Source organism: Mustela nivalis (genome assembly GCF_964662115.1).
Source record: "Mustela nivalis genome assembly, chromosome: 11".
NCBI lineage: Eukaryota > Metazoa > Chordata > Mammalia > Carnivora > Mustelidae > Mustela > Mustela nivalis.
Window position 1 is genome coordinate 34,271,463 of NC_139030.1, and position 21,249 is coordinate 34,292,711.

General features: G+C 36.5%; 1 pseudogene across 1 annotated transcript; it reads right to left on the reverse strand.

The window, feature by feature from the left end:
• Positions 1 to 6,177: 6,177 nt before the first annotated feature.
• On the reverse strand, positions 6,178 to 6,844 carry LOC309843443 (ADP-ribosylation factor-like protein 6-interacting protein 6 pseudogene; annotated as a pseudogene). Its single transcript has one exon. The product of its transcript is annotated as an ADP-ribosylation factor-like protein 6-interacting protein 6 pseudogene (transcript).
• Positions 6,845 to 21,249: the final 14,405 nt, after the last annotated feature.

Sequence of the window (21,249 nt, forward strand, 5' to 3'; positions counted from 1 at the left end):
CCTGGATTATGAAATAGTCTATAACTATAGCTTTCAAATCTTTTTGCCTTCAGGTATCATAAGAAATACCTTTTATGTGAGTTACCTATAAAACCGAAATTAAAATTTCTTCAAACAATATTTATATTTGCTGAGGGAAATATACTCTGATATCTTCCATTCCATTCCATTCTTTAGAAACATTGGTGCAACCCAATATACTGATTTAATGAAACTCTAATTGTTCTCAAGCTCTGGTTTGAAAAACTTACTCCAAGGCATGTCTTCTTGATGCTCATATCTCTGATGTTTAGCATAGGCTCTTGTGCTGTTGGTTGAATGAAGACCTATGGAATTATTTTAGATAGTACTGCAGATATAAATTCTAATATAGGAAAAAAGAAGCTGCTTCCACTATGCTCAGAACAGGATTTTCTAAATTCACATTTTAAGAGGTAGCGTATCCATGAGCCATGAATTGTGTTAAAAAATAAAAGACTGTAAAGCCTTATTGCTTTGCATTTTTGTTATTCTCCTAATACCAGTGTGACTTATCCACATGCATCCAAGGGTAACATACTGACAAATTCTCAATTAGTACAAGCATTTCTAAGCTTTTAGTAAGCAGCTCTCATGTATTAAAAGCTTTGTCACTTTTAGCATGGAAAAAACACAGAAGCCAAATGTTTAGAGTATATAAAGGAGCTCAATTTTTTATTTAATGTTATTAAGTATGAGGAAAAGTTGTACATTTAAAATGAGTACTCAGATAAACTAATAAATCAAGAGAACATTATCCCATTTCACTAAGCATAATAAAGTCCTAAAAGCCTGATGAAATGTTGCATATAAAAATCTTAGTTATTTGTATTTATATTTACGTAACATTTTTGTGTTTTTATATAATATATAAACATCTGTATATGTGTTTTATATAGTGTTTTTGTGAACTATACATAAGTATACATAAGTAAATGAATAAGTATCTGTTATAGAATTTATAATACATTAACATTTATATATTTTTTCCTAGCAGCCTCTCCTAATCTCTGCTCACTTTCACAGCTAGATTTCTAAATTTCAACCTGCTTCAGTCAAATTTTGTCCCAAATTTTGTACCACTGAAAATGCCTTTGTTTCAATTATCAATGACCCCATCAGATGCCTAGGAAATGTTGTTTTTAGGTTCTTACTCCTTGTGGTACTGTGATACCTAACTTGCTGCTATTCTCGATTTTAGGTTAGAAGAAATCACTATTTTTGATGTCATTTTATCAATGATTTATCGATTTTGAGCTGCTTATACAATCAAACAGTATGCAGCAGTACATTTAGAGACTATAAAGTACAGATGAATTTTAATTTAAAATAATTCATTTATAGCTCTCTTACTAAAGAAAATTAGTGCATAATGTTCTCCAAATTTGTTTGTAAATCAAGAGTCAGGAAGATTAGAGAGTCAGGAGATTGGCTGTGGGTCATGTCCCAGTAAAATTGGCTTCATTCAGAATATTTGAGAGCTATTTCAATAGCTAAGGTATTTGAGGGCTTAAGTTGTGTCTCATTCATCTTTGTATTCCCAAACCTAGCACAAGTCTGGGCATTTACTATGTCAGATTTCTCTCCACCCAGGATGGGGCTTGAATTCATGACCCCCAAATCAAGAGTCACATGCTCTACCAACTGAGCCAGTTTAGTTTTATTTTAACGCTCTATAATGTTTGTTGTTAGGATATACAAGAAAATTAAGCAAGAGTACATGTAGTTTATTTTAGATCAAACTTTAAGATGTCATATCTAAAACCTTTCTAAAAATTTGAACCTCTACATTGTAAAGAAAACATAGAGAATATATTCACAAACTTGAGGTCAAATATTTCTTAGGTAAGACATAGAAAGCATAAATCATAAAAGGATAAGATAATAAATTAGACTTCATAAAAATTGAAAACTTCTGGTTATCAAAGATACCATTAAGAAAGTGATGTAAAAGTGAAGTGAATAGACATTCATGGATTTTAGAAAATATGTGCAATACTTATATTTTAAAAAAGGGTTTTTATTAGAATCTATGAAGAATTTCTAGGACCCTATAATAGCTTTTGTGTTGAGATCTATCATCCTTCCTGAAATAATTTTCAAGAACTGTGAGAGACACATTTGAAGTTAGGTTTTTTCCATATGAATATCCGGTTGGTTCCAATACCTTTTGTTGAAAGAACTTCTCTTTCTCCATTGAATTACTTTGATGTGTATAAAAATCAATTGATCATATAAATGTGTGTCTATTTATAGATTCTCTTGTTTTATTCCATTGGTCTATTTGTCTAACCTTGAGCCAATGTCATGGTGTCCTGATTACTGTAAATTTTGAAATCAGAGAATGTGAATTTTCCAATTTTGTTCTTATTTTTCAAGATCATTTTAGGTATTATGTACCCTTTTCATTTTTACACAATTCTTATAGTTTCATTAATTACTGCATAAAGGAGATTGTTGTGTTATGCCTGGGCTCCACGTCTTTGTGCAATAGTTTGAAAAGTGTTTCCACACCAAAATCTGGGGAATGAGGGACTCATTTCAGTCTTATAGATTACTGTTCTGTGTTACCTGTCACCAAAAATGTGTCATCTGATGCTTCATCTATTTTGTTCAGCTTTATAGTTTTTTAAACCAGAATAGTTAATCTAGTACTGATTACTCAGCCATGGTTGGAAAAAGGAATCTTAGAGTTTTAACTCGAATTCCACACAAAAATAGTAGTATATTATACAGGAAGTGTGACTATTCTTTCTAATTACTGCAGTGCAGAACTGTAGATTAGAATGTACAATATAATACTGTATAAACAGATAAACACTTATATGCAGATGTTTAAAAAAATCAAATGAACTTTTTGGTTGAACAAACTGATATGGTTCTGCATGATTAATATTTTATATTTTTTGTTTGCTGACCATTTGAGTAAGTTATAATTTCTCATTAATTTGGTAATTAATGAAGGTAAACAATTTTCTCCTTTTCTGAACTTTGGAAAGGAGTGCAGTATTTTGGCTAAAAGTCTATTTTGAGTCTGCTTTACATAACTGCTGTTTTTTTTTTTTTTTCTTGTGTTGTGTTTAATACCAATGACAACAGGCATATATTTAATGAATCCACTAATTTGAATATGTAGCAGATAGGCCAGCTGGATTATAGTTTGTATTTGGTAAATGTGGTGGAAAATCTACTTGGGACAGAAATTTAAAGCCATGAAATCAGATGCTTCCTATACATCGTTTAAAATTTTGTAATTTCAGGATACTGTTTAAGTGATGTTGCTTAAGCGACTGCCTTCGGCTCAGATCATGATCCCAGGGTCCTGGGATTGAGTCCTACATGGGCCTCCTTGCTCAGCAGGAAGCCTACCTCTCTCCCTGTGCCTTTCACTCCCCCTACTTGTACTTGCTCTTTCTGTCAAATAAATAAAATCTTAAAAAATAAAATAAAATAAAATTCTGTAATTTTGAAAATAAGCGCATAGAGTTCTCTGAGATTTGTCTCTACCTAAGTGTTTATGATATTATTTTTATCATCACATGAATGTGCTTAATAATGTTAAGCACATATAAACATTTACAAAGACACAACTCGAAGAGTTATGATGAGCTAACAAACATTAGGAAGTTGGTTAAAGTAGCATTGACTTTGCTTGAAATATGGTCAAAAAGGTATTATTTGATGGTTCCTAATGAGACGGTAGTGAAGTCAACTAAGGGAAATGATGAAACTTAAATATATTAGAATAACTCAACATGAAGTACAATTGCATGTCCAATAATTAGATAATCCTTCCTATGGACCACAAAAAATATTATCTTTTTAAGATTCCAATGATCATTTTATTGTTCATTTAGTTTTGATAGTCAAATGTGGAATCTAACTCAAGTGACAGTGTTAAGACATTAACACTTTTCTTCCTTTCCTTAATTCCCATACAATATTAAAAAAAAATCAAAAGCCTCTTGTTACATCATTTGATTAAACAATGTTATGTCCCTTTTCCTCTAGGTGTTCCACCAAAGCAATGAAAATGGAGGAAAGAAGGAAGAATGGGTTGAGGAGATAATCTGAAAGTAAAATAAATAGGAGCTTATGACCAATTCAATGTTAAGGGTAAAAAAATGAGAGAGAGGAGAGATAGTACATTCAAACTTTCATTAATTTGTTAGTTCATTTATTTAATAAATCTAGATTCAATTCTTGATTTAGCATGCTGGGAATAAAAGTGGCTAGGACCAGACTCCTTTCCCTAGGAAGTAAAAACACATCCAATGTAAAAAAACACACACACAATGTAATATGTTTTATTTTAATACTCCGCTACTGTATACTTAATGTACTGAGGAAAGTCAGATGAGTGAACGGATAATTACTAGAGAAAACATGTCAAGACTCCAGAGAAGAGACAGTATTTATCTTTAATATTTTTTAAAAAAGATCTTTCCAGGGAGAGATATGTGGCATGGAAGGTTTGGGGCTGAGAAAAAAGTAAACAAAGGTAAAGGGTGTGGGATGCAAGGTGTGTTTGGAAAAGAGGAAATAGTTTGGCATGAGTGGTTTTTGGACATGTTAGGGGGGTATTGGGGAACGGGCCTGAAAAGCTTAGCTATGGGGAAGTGGCAATGAGTTTTGTAAGCGAAGATTTTTGAATTATATCTTACAGGTTATTGACAATCGTTATAGATTTTTAAAAGAAGATTTATTTATTTATTTATTTGAGGAAGAGAGAGAGAGAGAGGGAGAGAGAAAGAAAGAGAGCAGGGGGAGGGTAGAGAGAGAAGGAGAGAACCTCAGGCAGACTCCCCATTGGGCATGGAGCTTGAGGCAGGGCTGGATCTCAAGACTCTGAGATCTTGACCTGAGTTGAAATCAAGAGTCAGATACTTACAAATCCAATATGTAGTAGGAAAATATGTAAAAACATATTTACATAGGAAAATATTTAAAATATTCACATAGAAAATATTTACATAGGAAAATATGTAAAAACAAAACAAAACAAAACACCAAAACCAAATACATAAGGAATTATACCCCATTAAAAAACACAAATGCACCTCAGGATGACTGGGTGGCTCAGCCAGTTAAGCAGTCTGACTCAATCTCAGGTCTTGATCACTGGGTTTTGGGTTCAGACCCCACACTGGGCTCCATGCTGGGCATGGGTCAAACTCTAAATAAATAAATGAATAAATAAAAATATATAATGTACCTTCTATTGATTTAATTATTATTAAAAACTATTCTGATTTAAAAGTAGCTTCTAAGGGCACCTGGGTGGCTCAGAGAGTTAAGCCTCTGCCTTTGGCTCAGGTCACGATCTCAGGGTCCCGGGATGGTGTCCTGCATTGGGCTCTCTGCTCAGTAGGGAGCCTACTTCTCCCTCTCTCTCTGCCTGCCTCTCTGCCTACTTGTGATCCCTCTCTCTGTCAAATAAATAAATAAATAAATAAATAAAATCTTTAAAATAAAGTAAAGTGAAAGTAGCTTCTATAAAATGTCAAAGTAATATGTATTTTTTGCTTTCCTAGCTATCCTAATATAATGAATAAATAAGTATTTCTATTGCAGTTGAATAGCACTACTAGTATTTCTTAGCAAAAATGTAGTATTACACATAGAAAAGTAGGCATTGTCCTGTATTCAAATTTTCATGTTTGATTTCCATTAAAGTGTTTTCTATAATTTATAAGGACAACACACACAAAAAGTAAAAAGATGAGGTAAATATCTTACAATTTTAAGATGTTACTTGAAACTTAATACTCAGATATTCTTGATGCCTAGGCTCTAGAATGATGCTTAAGAAAATCCTCCATAACATTGGGGAGGGTATGTGCTATGGTGAGTGCTGTGAAGTGTGTAAACGTGGCGATTCACAGACCTGTACCCCTGGGGATAAAAATACATTATATGTTTATAAAAAATAAAAAAATAAAAAAAAGAGAAAAAAAGAGAAAATCCTCCATAAAAAAACAAAACAAAAACAAACAGGAAGTCCTCCATAATGACAATGATATGACACATATATGAACCACACAATGAATAGCAGGTTTCTTGGTCTTGGTCTTTAATGAGTAGGCAAATGCTGTTCTTCCCTCGTCTTACAGAACAATCATGACTAAGTTTTGCCAAAATTTTTGCTTTGGTGTGGGTTTACATGAGGACGATGCTATAGTTAAGAGCAGCTAGAATATCATTCAAAATTGCCATGGTATTTAACCCACGTGGAAAGAATGTCTGGTCAGTTTCTTGAATCTGACAGGTGAAAGAGAGGTAGGAGGAAACATTCCTGGCTCAAAAGAGTCAAAATAACTCACTGTCCAAGAAAATCTACAGCAAGAGAATCCTGCTGATAGAGATATTTAAAGTAGAGTCCAGAATCCTAGTAGCCCAATATGTATGGCATCTTTATTCTTCAAATTGTCAGCATGTTAACTCTTTTATGATCAGGTAGGAAATGACGAGAAGAAGGATGGCGAATAGCACAGGGAACTGAGAGGAACTGGATGGACTGGCCACCTACGGCTTGGCCACCCGCATCCATTGAGAAAATGCCGTTGTACTGATCGGTCAGACCCGGAGACCCATCTCAGTCCCACTGAAGTAATGAGCCCTTCCTAGGCTCTGATGACACCCTGGCTGAGAACTCCACCCATAGGTTGGGGGCCACTTGGTTGCATCTGTCCTTGTCATCCACTTCATCCTCACTCCAACTGTCCCCCTGAGTGAAGGGAGAAAACGCCAGCCAGCAGGGCAAACGGGGCAGGACAAAGGTGCTGAGGCATCTTCGCAGAGCAGCCAGGCACCTCCTGCTCTCCATGAAACACATGGGGGGAGGAGGGACAAAAGTTGCCTTAAAATGACAGAGTCCAGATTGAAGTCATCAGAGCCTACTAGAGTCATAGCATCATTAATTCTTTGGCTTAGTTGGTCCAGTATGTGAGTGCTCAAAGGTATTTAGAGCTGGCAAACATAACTCAAGAATGTTAGTCCAATCTCTACTTTTGAACCAGAAGTGGGAGTTTTGCAACTGATTTATTGCCATTGATTTGATTAGGCTATCTCCTGACCTGACAGTGTCTCTTTGTTATTACATTTTTGTTGTTTTTGTTTTTGTGTGTTTCCTTTAAATCCTTATCTACCAAAGTCAATTCTGCAATTTTAACGTATACCAGGAGTTCTGCAAGAAATGGGCTTTGGGAAAGTAGCATTGATTACAAGATGTATGGTAGCCTAAAATGACTTTTTTCAAGAAAGATATATCTTACCTTTCTTTTCCTGGGGACCCCTAATTCTTTCTGCTTACAGAAGGGGATATGAAGAGAGGTGGTTGGACCTGGGAGTTAGAAGAGTTTGGTGCTTTTTAAGCATAGTATCTATACCATGATTGGTACGAACCATGCTACAGTAGGTTGAGGAGTGATTTAAAGGAGGATGGCATGGGGCACCTGGGTGGCTCAGTGGGTTAAGCCTCCGCCTTTGGCTCAGGTCATGATCTCAGGGTCCTTGGGTCGAGCCCCTCATCAGGCTGTCTGCTCAGCAGGGAGCCTGCTTCCCCCTGCTTCTCTGCCTACTTGTTATCTCTTTCTGTCAAATAAATAAATAAATAAAATCTTAAAAAAAAAATAAAAGGAGGATGGCAGGAGAGAAATCAGACCATAGCTCAAGGGACATTTAGGCAAGAAGCAAGAAAAATAAAACTATTTTAGCTTTTGTAAAAATATGCTGTAGGAATTCTAAATTACAGTTTTAAAAAGGTTTATTTATTTATTTTAGAGAGAGAGCAAGAGCATGAGGGGTAGAGGAAGAGGGAGAGAGAATTTCAAGCAGATGCCAAGCTCGGCAGGAAGCCCAATGCAGATCTGGATCCCAGGACCCTGAGATGACGACCTGAGCCAAAACAAAGAATCCCGCACTTAACCAATTGTGCCACCCAGGTGCCCCTTTTTCCTTCCTGCCTGCCTGCCTTCCTTCCTTCCTTCCTTCCTTCCTTCTTTCCTTCCATCCTTCCTTTTTTTTTTTTTTTGAGGTTTATTAATTCATTTGAAAGAGAGAGTGCACATGTGCAAGTGGGGGGGGGGTGGTCTGGGAACAGAGGGAGAGAGAATCCTTATGTGACCTCTGCTGGGCAGGGAGTCTAACCCTGGGCTGGATCCCAGGACTCTGAGACCATGATCTGAGCGGAAATCAAGAGCCAGCTGCTTAAGTGACTCAGCCACCCGGGTGTCCCTCTAAGTTACATTCTTAATTATTTTATTGAAAAACAAAACAAAACAAAACAAAACAAAACAAAAAACTAGTGAAATAAGGGTTTACATAGGTGTATTCAAAGCAGGGCCTCCTGGATGCTCAAAAGTGACCCACCCGTGGTAGTGTGACTGACCAAGTGTTGTTGACCAATGTGCAGCAAAGCCTGAACACTGTCACCATTTTTTGTGGCAGAGGAGAAGGGTTTTAATGTAGGGTGCCAAGCAAGGAGATGGGAAAGAATTTCTCAAATCTGCTTCTCCAAGGAAAGGCGAGGGGCTGAGAATTTATAGGATTTTAGGGGGTGGGGGGGAGGTGTTTTGAGGGTGGAGGTAGGTGATTGGTGGTTAGAAAAAGGTAAGGGGAAGGGAAGGTATTACTGCTTCTCCCAGGTGCCACCTAGTGACACGCTTGTGTATACCTCCTATGTATAAAAAAATGAATGGCCTGCCAACTTGAGGAATGGACAGGAGGATCTCAGGGTGTGTCCTCACAGAGGCTACTTTCCTTCACTCTTATTCCTTCTGTACAACTGCAAGAATTCTTCCTGGTTTACTCCATTTTTAGCTAGTCTCATCGGTGGTCAGTACCATGTCTGCAAAAATAGGCTCATAAAACAAGTTAGCCAGAGTTTTCTTTTCTTTTCTTTTCTTTTTTTCTTTCTTTTTTTTTTTACGATTTTGTTTATTTTTTTGACAGAGAGAAAGAGATCACAAGTAGCAGAGAGGCCGGCAGAGGCAGGCAGAGGCAGGCAGAGGGAGAGGGGGGAAGCAGGCTCCCTGCTGAGCAGCAAGCCTGATGTGGGGCTCCATCCCTAGGACCCTGAGATCATGGCCTGAGCCGAAGGAGGAGGCTTAACCCACTGAGCCACACAGGCGCCCCTAGCTAGAGTTTCTTAAAGGTAGCATGATCAAGCACTTGCTACCTTAACCTATCAGTTTCAGTAGTTCTGAAAATATTTAAGTTATTTTTCACATTAGGGCTATCTATACAAAGTCATGTATTTATCTGAGGCAAACTTGATAACTAAAATGTCAAAAATTATTTTAAAAGCCTTCAAACTAGCATAGGTAGGACTTATCTGTAGGAAAAAGATGATTTGTTAGTGCAGAATATTTGGGAAGTAAAACCTTTAAAAACTGAAAATTTTCTTCTCTTGCATACTACTCCATCCCCAATCCATGTGGAATAGATTTTGGGCATTGGTGTACAAAAAGTTGTCATGGAGCAAGAATTTCTGTCCCCTTCAAGGGTCTTTCTAGCTGGACTGAGAATCAAATTGACATGAGACAGATTATCAGGAGAAAATCAAATTTAATAGCATATTTATGGGGTATCAATGCAGACATGGAAATTCCAAAGATAGTTAGGCAAAATGAAGTATATATGTCATTCTGAACTGAGGGAAAGAGGGTAGGCAGTTTGGGGTTTCAGAAGAAAGGAATGCAATTCACAGGACAGTAGGCGGAAAAGCAGATGTTTGGTAATTAGATGCTTGTCCTGCCATATGGATGGGTCACTCAAATAAGATTTATTTAGGCTAATAACTCTTATTCTGGGAAAGACCCCCAATTTTATCTTCTTCTATGTACTTAAGGAAGGGGCAAATTTTCTCTTGAAGTCCTAGAGTCTCCATTGCCTTCAGCTCTGAATAATCTTCATCTCAATAATCTTCATCCCAAAGTGTTTACAAAAATGTAAACTACTTGTCCCTAATCACAAAGGTGACCACCTTTCCCAGAGTGAGGGATCCAAGAGAAAGAAGACTTTGTGACCAGGAAGTCTCACTCTGTGCTGTCTATAGTACTCTGTTGGTATCACGGTCCAGTCCTATCCATTGTGACAGGGGTGTGAATTCCAGGGATGAGGCTCACTGCGGGCCATCCTGGAGCCTGGACCCCACACATTCATCATGAAGATGCCAATGTGTTAACTTTCTGTGAGTCGGTTTCACAGTTCTTGCATAAACGCAGGATTGCTGCTCACATTAACAATGACTCTTCTTTGAACTGACCTATTCGCACATGCCTGAAAATTGCCTCTGTAACTTCTAGTGAGTGAGAAAGGTGCAGGGTTAGCCATTGTCTGGACTTTAGACAGCAGGAGAACTGGCTGCTGTCATTGCAACAAAGCAAAGGTTCATTTTAAGTATTATACCAATAACAGGAGTGTCTATGGGGGAAAATACAGGCTGCTCTGATATTTTGATGCTGCTCTTTCCATTATATCTCTGTGCTAAAAATTTGATTGGTACAAAGGCCAGCTTCCTTCAGCAAAGGGCAGGGTGAAGGTGTCATTCTAAGCTTTTAAAATGTATATGTTTGCCTTTATGCATGTATTTTAAATATTTAAATATTTCTCCCTGATTACAATAGTGGTGAAAACCCAAGAAACAGTGCTTAAAGTGTTCACTTTTTTCTCTTGTTTTCCTAACATGCACGTGCCATCTATTTGAGCATATTTGGAGATCATTTTCCACACCTGCATTTAACAATTATATAAACATATACGTATTCTCTCTCTTGATGCTTATAAATTCCCACTTTGGAATACCTCTTAGACTGAATCAATCAAAGAGAGAAATGATGAAACATATTTTAAAAACATTCATTTTCAAGTGTGAAATAGATTCCATATTCTAGAGGCACCTCTCAGTAGTTACACAAAAATCTAACTGAATGATTGAGGTCATGCAGTCCTACAATAAGAGTATTAACAGGCTTTTAGCCACATTGAAATTTGTGTCATCCAGATGCTTTCAGGCATAATTGTGGTGATGTAGAGATCTTATTCTGAATTGGCAACGTATTGCATTATTTTTTTAAGTCAGCAGCATTTAACTGATTTGAGAATTATTTCTATGTTTGATATTTGGAGGAGAATGACAAATACCTCTTGTCCAGAATAACATTTTAATGCAAATTTCACATGACAGAGTGTTCTGTGATGCCAAATGTTGCTCTTAGCTATTTTCTACAAGAGAGCATAATTATGTTATTTCCATCATTAAAATTATTTTAGATTTTTTTAAATAGAAGTTGGTTTGCTTTATGTCAATGCAGTTGAAAGATAGACTTTACCGATACCACTGTTTAGTGTTTCCACAGAGGAATTACCAAATAAAGCAATCTCAGTGAAGACTATTTTGGACAATGAAGTTCAAAATATATCTATATACCTTTTTCAATAAACATTGATGTCATCATGATAATGTTTTATTAAGGATAAAGTTTTGTTTTGTTTTTCAAAGATATTGTGGAAAGAGAATGGATTAAGACAGAAAAACACGAGTTCCAGTCCTAACTCTGTTGTTTATTAGTGTGATCTTGAATAAGTCAATCAATATCTTTGCTTTCAGTTCCATCAAGTGTGCCTGGGTATAAAACATTCTTGATAATCTGTTGTGAGGATTAAATAAATGACTATATGACATAATCCTGGTATAGATTCTAGAAATATTAAGTACTAAGTTAATATTCATTTTCATATTTACATTTTCTTTATTCTTGCCTCCTAGTTGCAAACTCTATTAGGTAATGTGTAAATCCAAGAAAATATATTGCAAGAAGAAAAAACTTTTGTGTAATTTTGTGCCAAGTTATTTCAGCCTTATAATTTTGCTAATGGATATAATTGGTTTAGGGCTAAAAAGTATTTCTAAACAAAAGTGTGTGACTTCTTGAAAAATTTATTGTTAAAATTCCTTATTTTAGAGAAAACCATTATGTAAAATAATGATTTTAAAGTAGGGGCCAGTGGTGGGTGGCATGATGATGATGACTTTAATCTGAATGCCATTACATGGAACATGACATTTGCAATTTTCTTTAGCTCCCAGCATTTCCTGTTGTCTTAATGGCCAACTTCCCTCCTTTATACTACTACCTGAATAGTTCTTGTAAATATTCGTTCGTTTTCTGTGGTTTCAAGCATTCATCCTAGGATTTATTATTTGGCAAGACAATTTCCCTTTTCTGAGTTATGAGTGGAATGTGGAAGTTGCCTACCAGAGCATCAGCTACAGTAATACAAACTCAGATACCTGTGCTCATGTGCTACCTTCAAAGGCCAAAAAAGTAGCAGCACTAACAAAAACAATAGCTGATTATATCAAAACAGAAAAGGGCAAAACAAATCCACTTTCTCCCAAATAGATAAAAATGATCTACTTTGTTTTTCAGTTTCAGAATGATAGTATACTTCCCTCTGAAAATAGCATTATTTTCAGCATAGCCGATTTTTAACATGTCTGTACCTAAGTCAGGGATTGTAGAAATCTTAGGATTGAACAGTTTCAGTTCCAGATCCTCTGAAAACTGATAGAACTCTGTTGAATTCTTACTGTCAGCTTTGGGACTTGTATCTTCAATGACAGGGACAACTTTTCTTAAAAATGTTTTCTTTCCCTTTAATTTGAAAATAATGTGTTCTGAATACTTTGATTTTTATTGCAATTATCATTACAAATGTAAGAAAAAGTAAATGTTACCATAGCGTATACCTAAGCATGAACCTAAAATTCAGGTTTTGTTTACTTGTTTTGCAAAACTGGCTTATATTACTAACAATCCGATCACTGAATTTATAGTTAATATTTACCCAAGATTAAGCATATCATAATTGGAGCATGTTCCAATAAAATTATGCCTGACATTACATCCAGTCTCCTAGTGCTTCCCAGGATTTATTTTCATCCTTATTTTACCATACTTGTTTTTCTCCCCTTTTTTATCTTCTTACGCTTACCTTCAAATAAGAAGATAGAGTATGGATAACAAAGTAAGGAGAATCCAGATGCCTTAGTAACATAAAGGACATTAGATTCCACCAACTTAAAAACAACTTTATGATTTGGGATCAAATAGGTAGGTCAGTTTAAAAGTACTGACATATCGGAACGCCTGCCTAGCTCAGTGGGTAGAACGTACAACTCTTGATTTCGGGTTGTGAGTTAAAGCCCCATGTTGGGCTCAGAGCTTACTTAAAATAATAAAATGAAAAAAAAGTGCTGACATGTTATCTAATCATCAGAGTTATGAAACAGCAGGTACCAGAGCAGTTCTAGAAATTCATTTCTGTTGACACTTTCAGGACACTGGGGGGGAAAGTGTGATTGTCCATTATTTCATTTTGTTACTTTGGTAAAAGACCTGCTGATTCCCCCCCCCCCCCCTTTTTTTTTGGTGTAGCCCAGGAATCATTCTAAGTTTTTCCTAGCTCCCAAGATGGCTCTCACATCATGCTATATTCTTTCCTTTATTTTCCATTTATGCGATTTTTTCTCCCAAGATACTTCAGGTTTTCCTACCTCATTAAAAAGTACTAACATCCATATGTAAACATGAAATAATGTTATTCCTTCATTTGCTCAAAACCTGTCTATTGAACATTCTTCTGTTTTGGAGGGGCAAGACACTGGGCATGCAAAGTCTAATAAAGTATGGTCTGCATACAATGAAAGGTACAGGGGAGAAGTTCTGATAATGATGTATAAAGTGACATGGAGTTGCAGCAGGAAGGCATCCCTGCCATCTGCGGTGGGAGTTCTCAACTTCAGCTGCATATTAGAATCGCCTGGGGAGGTGTTAAAGATCCCAATGTCCAGGTACCATTCCTAACTAATTCAGTCAGAATCTCTGAGAGTAGGTCCCAGACCCCCGTTTCATTTTTAGAGCTTCCAAGTGATTCTAATGTATAGCCATGTTTGAGAACCCAGGACTGGATATCTGGAGATGGGGTCCTAGAAGAGTTGAGACTTGAGTTTTATTTAGATGTGAGTAAGGACAGGGTTAAGGCATAGGCAGGGAGGGATAGGGGGCTCCTGGCTGGGCTCTGAAACTATTCCTGGCAAGTGCTAAGCCAGAGCGAATAAGAGATAAGGAAATAGACCACCTGGGCTCAGACGATCAGGAGTATTTTTCTTTGGTGGCTACAGTATAATCACAGAAAATGGCCAAACCTCAAAGAATTAAGTCATTAAAGATATTATCAGTCATCCATGCTCAAGCCAAGCTGGCACAAGAATCTCAAGACCACAAGCTTTCCAGTCAGTTCTCAATAAAAGACTGCCATCAAAAGCCCTCAGTGGCAACCCATGCAGGACCCCTCTCACTCTAGAGAGCTTCTAGAAACTTCTTCTTTTCTTTCTATTTTCTTTTCTTTTTTAAAAGATTTTATTTATTTATTTGTCAGAGAGAGAGAGAATAAGCAGGGGGAGCAGCAGGCAGAGGGAGAAGTCAGACTCCCTGCTGAGCAAGGAGCCTGATGTAGGATTGATTTTGACCCTGGGATTATGACCTGAGCAAAAGGTGGATGTTTAACTGACTGAGCCCCTCAGGTGTCCTGAGGAAGAAACTTCTAACATAGTGGTGATTAAACAAGACTTTCTCTGATTTGGAGAGTGGATGTGGTTGAGCCTACAAAATACATGCTATCAATACCCAAACATGGAGGTATGTGAAGATTGATACTGATAAATTCTCACAAACCCATTTACTTCTCTTATAGGATTCCTCATGAGAGTTCTGGTTTGCCTTTGCAGAAGGGCATCTCTCTTACATGGGATGTAGTTCATAGCCACAGAATAGAAATCATCAATTGGCTATGGAGGGTTAAACAGAGCCCATATCCTCAGTTTGGTTTGCATGGAGTTAAATAGGCAGACTTAACTGATTAGTTATAGATGAGTATTAGTAAGTACACTAGCACTTAGAAAATAAGTATAAAGTTATACCAGCAAATTTAGGATCTTCCTGTATGTGTAACACATACCCTTCCCACTACTTGTTATAGTGGGTCCACTCTCTCTGCTTTTATTTGTGACAACACTCCACAAGTATACTGGACCCTGCCCTGTTAAAAGATTTTGTCTCTACAAATATACCCTTTGCTTCTTTATTAACCATTGCCTTTTCCCTGCTGGACATTTACCAACAATTATCAACATATTTGCTATCTTTAAAATAACCCTCCCTGACCTCACATTCCCCTCCAGGTACCAGTCTTAGTTTTCTTATTTTCTTTATCTTAACCCATTTATTATCTCCATTTTTCTTAATCCTTTCAAGAAGGGCTGTCACTATTCCTTCTTTCTACTTCTTCACCTCAACTTTGTCCTGAACACCCTCCAATAGGACTTTCATTTTCTCTCTTCCTTACAGTCACTTTTGTAAAGGTCATTAATAATTTTGAATTGCCCAAGTTGATGGCCAAATCTTAATTCTCATCTTACCTGACTTTATTAGCATCATTTGGCAATAACTAGTCCCTGAATCTTGAACCTTCTCCTCTTTTGACGAAGGGTCCTGTTCTCAGCTGGTTTTACCCACACCTCCTTGACCATACCTTCTCACTTCCCTTGCTTTCACTTCCTTTTCTTAACTTCTCTATTACCCCTTGTTCCTTCTCAAGCTACACCCATTCCCCAGTTCATCTTATCCAGTCCCATGACTTTGATTTCCATCAATGTGCTAACTCCACTTTATATCTCTAGTCTTTCCTATGAGTTCTAGACTCATTTATCAAACTGTCTTTTTCAAAATCTCCATGTGAATCTTAAATAGGTATCTTATGCTTCAAACAGAAATCCTTCAACTGCACTGTTTCTTACCCAGGGTTCCCTTACTTCAATAGTTGGATTTTCATTCTTGTAATTGATAGAACTCACATTATTTTCTCTTGGCTACCTCTTTGGCCTGTACTGTTTGCTACTCTTCATCTTGACTTATTCATTATACTAGCCTTATTGATCTCCTTCCTGTTTTTGAAAACCGCAGGCACACTCTCTCCTCAGGGTCTTTGCACTTTCTGTGCCCTCTCCCTGGAATATATTTTCCCGAGATATTCCTGAGGCTTACATCCTTACTCCACTCAGGTCTCTGCTCAAATATCTTTTTAGAAAGCTTTTCTTGTTAATCTTAAAACTAAAAGCTTTTAAACATATTTCTCCATTCTACTTCTGTTTTATTTTTCTTTGAAAAACTTATCACTATCTGACATTATGTTATTTACTTATTTACTTTTTGCCTTTCTCTTTTTCCTAAGTTTTAATTTAAATTCCAGTCAGTGTAATATTACTTTCAGGCCTCTCTTGCATACTTTCTTCCATAAAAGAAAGCTCTTAGAGGGCAGGAATTTTGTTTATATTGTTCCCAGCTTCATTATTCACATCTTATATAGTGTGTAGCTCACAGTAAAGAGCTCAGTAAATATTTGTTGATTGCTGATCAAATGAGTGAAAGAGCTGTTGATGAAATGAAATTCTACTGAGATAAGAATGATGAGCATTGCTGGAGGGGAGGGGGGTGGAGGGATGGGGTACCTTGGTGATGGACATCAAGGAGGGCACATGATGTAATGAACACTGGGTATTATATACAACTGATGAGTCACTGACCTATACCTCTGAAAGCAACAATACATTATATGGTAATTGAATTTACATAAAATATCATAAAAAGGATGAATCATTTTGTGTTAGAATGATCTGATATAGTTTCTTGATTATTAGAAAACTTTTTAACTATGATATGAGAAAACCATTATTTTTAGGCTTGCACCCAAAGTATTTGATATGCCCTCATAAACAAATTTCCAAGCAAGTGGAAAATTGTTCTTTTCTTATTCTAACAATTAATCTAGTATTTGAACTCAAATTGGAAACATTAATTTCCAACAGTTCTCCATCCCCTTAGTTTTTCTATCCTCCTTTATCTTAATAATGATACATAAAATACAAAGGAGAAGGTGGGAGCAATCAATTAGATTCTAGTGACACATTCTATGTTCTACATCAATGGATAGGTTTTAAATGGAAGAGAGGATGAGCTGTATTTTTCCCAAACTGCCTAATTCACAGAGCTAATCTAAGAAAAATGATGTGGCACACAATTGTAAAGGTTAGCTGACAAAACAGATGGCTGAAATGGTTTTTCTATCTTCCACATTAAGATGTCATTGTAAAAATTAATGCTATATATAATAAAATTCCGAGTTTGGAGGCTTGTCTTTTTCATGAAAACCTAAAACCTGAACCATTTATTTCAGCAGTTGTAAACATAAATCCCCGTGGCGCATAGTTAGTAATCAGAAATGGCTCTTTGAGTAAGTGTTTATGCATCAATAGCCTTTGAGAAATGTGTCAATTCTGTGTTTTCTTTGATAAAGAGAAAAGGTGACAAGGAGAACTAAAAACATGAAAGTGAGCAAAACTTAGAAAACAGTAAAAATATTTACAACAGTAAAACCACTTGTTATGCTGTGTTTACATTTCTATAGTTTATATTTTCAGATTTATAAGGGTACAATTTTATTTCCAAATTAAAACAACAGACAGTGAGCAATGTAATATAAAACTGATTTCATTCATCAGCTTAACTGGGAAGTATTAGAGATGCAACATTGATATATAGCATCTAATCAAAGGAAAAGCACCCAATTGCTGATTTCAGTGGCTCATATGATAATAAATCCTCAATTCATGCTAGAATTCTATGATGTTCCTAAGCAACAGTAGTCCTCCAGTGACTTCATTATGATCATGTTAATGTGGGTTTTTTTCTCAAGGGTAGTTTGAGAAGCAAACTATAACTATTATGAGTACTGGAATTACAGGAAAAATCCCAAATACCATATTATTTTGATATTATAAATAGTTCCATGCATAACAACAAAGTATATGAGGTTTACAATGATACTTAGGGCTTGGGGGCTATTTTGCTCTAGTAATTCATGAGCTTTCTAACCTCAGGCTGGGGACATATTTGTAATTTGCTTCATTTCTTATAATTCATTTCAGGCTGGAAAGACTCTCAGGTTACACTTTCAAGGTTTCACAGGTGTAATAGCTTGTGATGTGTTTGTGATTCTGGTGATGACTTTAAATATTAAAACTGCAACTCTCATGATATTTACACAGGATCTGCCACAGCCAGCTTAAGAGGGAATGGTAGCTGCCGGCTTATAAAAACACTTTCTATAATTCAGTAGTTGATATCTGCTTAAAAATTCAACCTTAAAACAGCCTAATGCCTGTTCAAAGCTCCTTATTTTCTAATGTGAAACCCACAAACAGTTAAATGTAATTTAGTTTAAATACTGGCAAATAATGAGAGACTTTAGAAACATCAGAACTTCTGAATCCAAGCGAGCATTATCTTCTTTATGGGAGTTACTAACCTTAGTAGTTTGTATACTTATTTCAGTGACTCTGCTATTCAAATATATTGGCTTTGCCAAAGGAAAACCATCTTCACCCTTTTTCTTATAGTAAAAACCACATAACATGAGATCTACCCTTTTACCAACTTTTTCAATGTGCAGCACACTACTGTTATGGTGAGTGTGGTTTTGTATAACAGATCTCAAGAATGTTTTCGTCTTTCATATCTGGAACTATTTATGTATTGAACACTCTATTGGTTAGTATTCTTCAGAGAAATAGATGAGATGTATACATATTTATTAATTGTATATATCATAAAGAGATTTAGTATAAGGGATTGCCTCAAATGAGTATGGAGGCTGAAAGTCTCAAGGTCTGCCATCAGGAAACTGGAGACCCAGCGGGGGCAGATGTAGTTCCAGTCTGCTTCTGAAGACTTGAACACCCAAATTATTAATGTTTTCTTCTTATGGATTTTGGGTAAGACAAGGCAGGAAATAAATGATTTCAGTAAGATTAAGTAATACTTATTATCAATTCTTGAAGAATGTTTTCCAGTCTTTATGTTTGCTATTATTGGATTTTAAAATAAGTATATAACACCAGTTATGTATTTGTTTCCACTTAGTATGGCTAATTTCTAGATGACCATAATGAAAAGTTATTTTTTAAAATACAAAAAAAGATGGCTAGGGAGAATGGAGAATCAAGTTTGTTAGAATGTATTTCTCTAGGTTCCCCTGGGTGGCTCAATCAGTTGTGTCTGCCTTCAGTTCAGGTCATGATCCCAGGATCCCTGGATGGAGATATATACTGGGTTCCTTGTTCAGTGGGAAGCCTGCTTCTTCCTCTGCCTGCCGCTCCCCCTGTTTGTGCCTGCGCTCTCTCTCTGACAAATAAATAAATCTTTTAAAAAAAGAATGTATTTCTCTAATCTTCTGGTTCTATTTCTTCCTTTCCTCCCCCACCCATCATAAATTATAGTTTTTAGTGATCTTTGCCAACCCTTGGCTTATATAGTTTATGTTGCTCCAGGGAGAAATATATTTATAGTGCCTATCCATAAGAAGACAGAGTATTCTACTGTACATTAGACTTGTCCTGTGAGCTGTCCTAGAGCTTTAAGACCTCAAAAAATCTATGTCTTTTCTTTTCTTTTCTTTTTTTTTAGTTCCTATGAGCTTTTTTATTCCTTATTAAACTTTTACCTGATGCAACATCTTTAAGGTTTGAGGGTTATTTTCTTTTTCTTTTTTTTTTACCCCCATTTCTTATTTTTTAAAAAATTTTATTTATTTTTTATAAACATATAATATATTTTTATCCCCAAGGGTACAGGTCTGTGAATTGCCAGGTTTATACACTTCATAGCACTCACCATAGCACATACCCTCCCCAATGTCCATAACCCCACCCCCCTTCTCCTAACCCCTCTCTCCCCAACAACCCTCAGTTTGTTTTGTGAGATTAAGACTCACTTATGGTTTGTCTCCCTCCCAATCCCATCTTGTTTCATTTATTCTTCTACCCCCTTGACCCCCCATGTTGCATCTCCACTTCCTCATATCAGGGAGATTATATGATAGTTGTCTTTCTCCGCTTGACTTATTTCGCTAAGCATGATACCCTCTAGTTCCATCCACGTCGTCGCAAATGGCAAGATTTCATTTCTTTTGATGGCTGCATAATATTCCATTGTGTATATATACCACATCTTCTTTATCCATTCATCTGTTGATGGACATCTAGGTTCTTTCCATAGTTTGGCTATTGTAGACATTGCTGCTATAAACATTCAGGTGCACGTGCCCCTTCGGATCACTATGTTTGTATCTTTAGGGTAAATACCCAGTAGTGCAATTGCTGGGTCATAGGGTAGGTCTATTTTCAACTTTTTGAGGAACTTCCATGCTGTTTTCCAGAGTGGTAGCATTCCCACCAACAGTGTAGAAGGGTTCCCGTTTCTCTGCATCTTTGCCAGCAGCTGTCATTTCCTGACTTGTTAATTTCAGCCATTCTGACTGGTGTGAGGTGGTATCTCATTGTGGTTTTGATTTGTATTTCCCTGATGGTGAGTGATGTGGAGCACTTTTTCATGTGTCTTGGCCATCTGGATGTCTTCTTTGCAGAAATGTCTGTTCATGTCTGTTGTTTGTAAATATCTTCTCCCATTCTGTCAATTGTCTTTTGGTTTTGTTAACTGTTTCCTTTGCTGTGTAAAAGCTTTTGATCTTGATAAAATCCCAATAGTTCATTTTTGCCCTTGCTTCCCTTGCCTTTGGCAATGTTCCTAGGAAGATGTTGCTGCGGCTGAGGTCGAAGAGGTTGCTGCCTATGTTCTCCTCAAGGATTTTGATGGATTCCTTTCTCACATTGAGGTTTTTCATCCATTTTGAGTCTATTTTCATGCGTGGTGTAAGGAAAGGGTCCAATTTAATTTTCCTGCATGTGGCTGTCCAATTTTCCCAACACCATTTATTGAAGAGGCTCTCTTTTTTCCATTGGACATTCTTTCCTGCTTAGTCAAAGATTAGTTGACCATAGAGTTGAGGGTCTATTTCTGGGCTCTCTATTCTGTTCCATTGATCTATGTGTCTGTTTTTGTGCCAGTACCATGCTGTCTTGATGATGACAGCTTTGTAATAGAGCTTGAAGTCTGGAATTGTGATGCCGCCAACTTTGGCTTTCTTTTCCAATATTCCTTTGAATATTCAAGGTTTTTTCTGGTTCCATATAAATTTTAGGATGAATCTATGTCTTTTCTTTACCATTTTAACCATTATGGATATTCATTAAGCAGTAGGAGAATCTACTTT